The sequence below is a fragment of the Barbus barbus genome (assembly GCF_936440315.1).
Source record: "Barbus barbus genome assembly, chromosome: 14".
NCBI lineage: Eukaryota > Metazoa > Chordata > Actinopteri > Cypriniformes > Cyprinidae > Barbus > Barbus barbus.
The window spans coordinates 29,229,032-29,233,547 of NC_136742.1; positions in this window are offsets into that span (position 1 = coordinate 29,229,032).

A 4,516-nucleotide genomic window follows, 5' to 3' on the forward strand; every position below is an offset into this window, starting at 1 on the left:
CGTAGAGAATTCAATAGATTTCAAATAAATTTTAATTTCAAGTTTGAATCTTAAAAAAGAGGTTTGCATTTAGAAAATTTACATTTATGAATATGATATTTAGCTGACAGGAAAATAAGGTTTATAAAATAAGCATCACTTTTTTTCACATTCATGAAAGCCAAAAATGACATTTCTATAAGTAAAGCCAAAATTAGGATTCACATAACATTTGATAAAGTCAAGAATGTCACACCAAAATGATGCTGTGTGAGAGCAATTCCAGAATAAATGTAAAAACAGAAAGAACATTTGGTATTAATATCATTCTTAAGTCTTTTAAGAGAGCACTTATCCGGGTAAATTCTATGAATCAACTTAAATGCAATTTCTCTCATTTTGTTAGTAATTAAATATTTGTGAGGTAATGACCAAACTTTCTTCCAGAAATATCACTTACTAAACCACTCCAATAGAGTGGGGGAGCTATGACGTCACTCTGTAGGCGGATCGGCTGTTAGCATGAAACTGGTTTCCTCGACAAAAACCAATAGGATTTTCCCATAGGCTTTTGGATAATCGCAAAAAATAAGCTCTGTGTTCAATCATAGTTCATGAAATTTACACGTTTTGACCATCGAGATAATCTTTACAAAGTAATACAAATTTTATGAATTTTGAAGCCTAAATACAAGCGCCAGAACTAAAAAGCTAACATTAGGCTATAAACGAACTACAGCACCACGGTCGCTCTCCTTCAACGTCACCACCACCATGTTTCCGACCACTTTTAAACGTATTTTTAGAAACATTTTCCATGATAATTATTTACTCTGGATGAATTTTAATCCAAAAGAGCATGAGACTGTAAAAGCGGGTTAGAATGAGTTTCTGTTCGGCGTGATGACGTTGAATGTCTCCGACTGCGCCTGTAGTCCCATTTAACAACTTGTTAGCAACCGCCTTTTTAAAGAAACGTAACAGCTTTAAAAAATCACGAGTGGGGTGTAACTGGTGTGTTTTATGTCGTAGAATAAAACGTGAAATTATTTTGAGCCTGTGTGAACCACGGACCTTATTTAAGAGATTTAACCAAAAAACCCATTGACTCTGGGATGATGGAACCGGAAGTGCTACAATGCTAACTCGCTTCCGGGTTTTCGCCTACAAAGTGACATCATAGTTCCACCACTCTATAAGAGATTACATAAGGCACAGAAATCTGAAACAAAACTCTCATTTTCTGATTGTTTTTTGACTTGATGATGAAAGGCTCTGTTTTCCAGCAAATGTTTTACAAAGATCCACTGAGTGACATGAGATTGGAAAAGAAAGAGCTCTAAAAAGCATGAGAGCTCATGTGGCACTGCATCAGCAACAACTGCAAACTCTTTCAGACTAACAGCAATTCATGCTTAGATAAAAACTATTTTGATTGAAAAGTTGAGAGTTATTCCAGATTAGATACGAGTGAGGTGTAAAATTGTGTTTAAAAATGAGGGACCAAGCTAATAACATTTGCCTGTATGAAAAAGAGATAATTTGACAGGGATCTATAGTTACAGATTAATAAGAAACTTAAACCACCTAGTTTGGAAAAAACAACATTAGGGATCAGATTCCATAGATTAGGGCTTATTGATACAGTTTTTAATCCAATTTATTTTAAAGGTGTTGTTTAAAGTGGTGAAATCAAGAAAGTTTAAACCCCCTTTCTCAATGGTGTTCATAAATACAGATACAGAGTTTTATTCTTCCAAACAAAGTTGAGAAGCATTGTATGAATTTCTGACAAATGACATTCTTTGATGGACATCAGTTCACACTTTGAGAGGTTCAAGAACAGGCCTGATGCTTTGGAGAACCGCTGGATATACTTTAATGCTAAAGGAACTTGATTAGCATCTTGATAAAAAAGAGTGGTATCATCAGCAGCTGACTGATGAGTATCTGTTTGTCAGCAATAGAGATCCACTATTAGAAATATAAGAAGCGAATATCTGGGAAAGTAGTAAAACTAAATAAGGGGATAATGGACACCCTTGCCTAATACCACATGACAAGTAAAATCTAGGAGAAGTACCATATTTTAATTTAATTGTGCTACTACAGTTGTAATATAGAGTTCTTTCCGCCTTACAAAAATATTCACCAAAACCTAATTTTTCCACTGATTTAAATATAAATTTATGTTCAATATGTTCCAGCAAATCACTATAATCAAGTAAGTCTAAAACTAATCTAATATTATTCCTTATATGTTGGTCCCTCATAAATCCAGACTGAGTCTCATCTATAACAATCTTTTCTTCAATCAAGTCTTTTATCAAATATTATGGCGAACATTTTATAGTCATTGTTAAGGAGTGTGATGGGTCGCCAGTTGTTTAAATTGGTAAGATCTTTCTTAGGTTTAGGAATTAAAGTTATGATACCTTGCATCAATGTAGCAGGTAAAGCCTCTTTTTCAATACTTTCTCTAAAATCCTGAGTTGTGGAGTAAGTTCATCAGCTCAGCTGTAAGTCCATCACACCCTGGGGACTTTTCAAACTCTTAATTGCTCTTTGTACTTCCTCAGGAGTAACAATGCTATCACAAAAAATCTGTCACTTTCAGATATAACCTTAACATAATTAACCGAGTCTAGAAATGAGGACGTTGTCTGCTCTGAATACCTTGAACTATAAAGATTCTTATAAAAATTGGCACTGTAGTTTGCTATTTCCTTTGGATCTTTAACAATTTTGCCATCAACACAAAGTTGTTCAATAGTTGAGAGGGTAAAATTACACTTTTCGAACTTAAAAAAATATGCGGAATTGAGTTCTCCCTCTTCGAGCCATTTTTTCCTGGATCTTATATAAGCACCCCTAGTCTTTGATAAGTACAATTCATCCAATTTCATTTGCAAATCTGCAATTTCAGATTTTTCCTCTAGAGACATGCAATCAAAATGATCAGACTGAGATAATTTCATGATTAGGTTGTCTTCTTTTTTTGGCTAAAAGTGTTCCAACTTTTCTTAAATAAACACGTGTCTCAAACTTAAAAAGCTCCCAATTGGTACCAAAAGAATTTTGAATTGTGGTTGTTTTCCAACAGCTAGCAATTAATTCTTTAATTTTATCCTTTAAGAAGCTCTGCATTGGCCTGTTACATAATCTGCCATTAAAGGGGCGTTAATAAAGATAGTTTTGTGGTCGGTCAACGGGGTACATTGAATGCCGACATTCAGATCAAAATTTAACATACATTTTTATATGAGCCAATAATCAATACGAGATTGTCTTGAACCACTTTTATTGGCCCAAGTAAACTCTAAATTGTTAGGGAAGATCTCTCTCCAAATGTCCACCAATTCAAACTTGTCTATTAGGTCTAATAGTGCAGGACTAGAACAAGCGGTCCTTTTTGGAGGATATCTGTCCGAAGAATTATTAAATGACACATTAAAGTCTCCTCCTAGAATGAAAAATGCATTAGGAAATTTATTAGACCAATATGTAAGCTTCTCATCTAATTTGTTAAAGGAAAGTTCTTGCATCCTTGTCTCTCTGCGAAAGATCCTCGAAGATCTTGATCTTCTTTTCCCTGAGAAGGATGGACGTTTTGGCATCTCTCCAAACTTTGTCCCGCTGGGACCGCGACGAAAACAAGACAATATATATCCATATTCACTAGTCAACACAGCAATTTATAGCAAAAAGCACGTGGGTTATTATTATTAGCGACTAGCTGGCAAAAGCGTCTTCAGTAAAGCTCAAATATTTATTATTTTAATAGTTTACTGATATTTATTTATTTGTTTAAACCGAATATTAAATACATATTAATTAAAATTAAATAACACATATTAAATGAAAATAAAATAAAATATGAAGTCTCATTTTTAAAGATGTCTTATTGTTTATAAAACAGTACAAAATAGTGTATTAATAGTAGTGCTGTCAAACGATTAATTGCGATTAATCACATCCAAAATAAACGTTTTTGTTTACATGATAAATTAGTATGTACTGTGTATATTTATTTTGTATATATAAATACAAACGCATGCATGAATATATTTAAGGAAGATATGTTGTTAATATATTTATGTAAAATATAATAAAATAAATTTATATACATGTAAATATTTTCAAAATATATGCTTAATGTGTATGTATGCATAATAAATAAACACAGTACATACTCATTTATTATTTAAACAAAAACTTTTATTTTGGATGCGATTAATCGCAATTAATCGTTTGACAGCACTAATTAATAGTTGAGTACAACAGTATTTTTAGACGCCATATTTTTTCCTGAATTTAATCTTCACATTTCATTGCAGTTTCATTTGTTTAAGACTCATTAATTCTTTGTTAGTTCTTCTCAAGCATGTCAGTCCCTTCCTTGTCCAGAGAGAATGGGCTTTTATTCTCTGAGGTGTGTAGGTGGAGTGATGCGGGATCCGGTGTTGGATGGCTCTTTAAAAGCATGTGTTAGTCTCAGTAGTTCAGTAACTGCTTTCACTGGAGCAGCACACCTGCA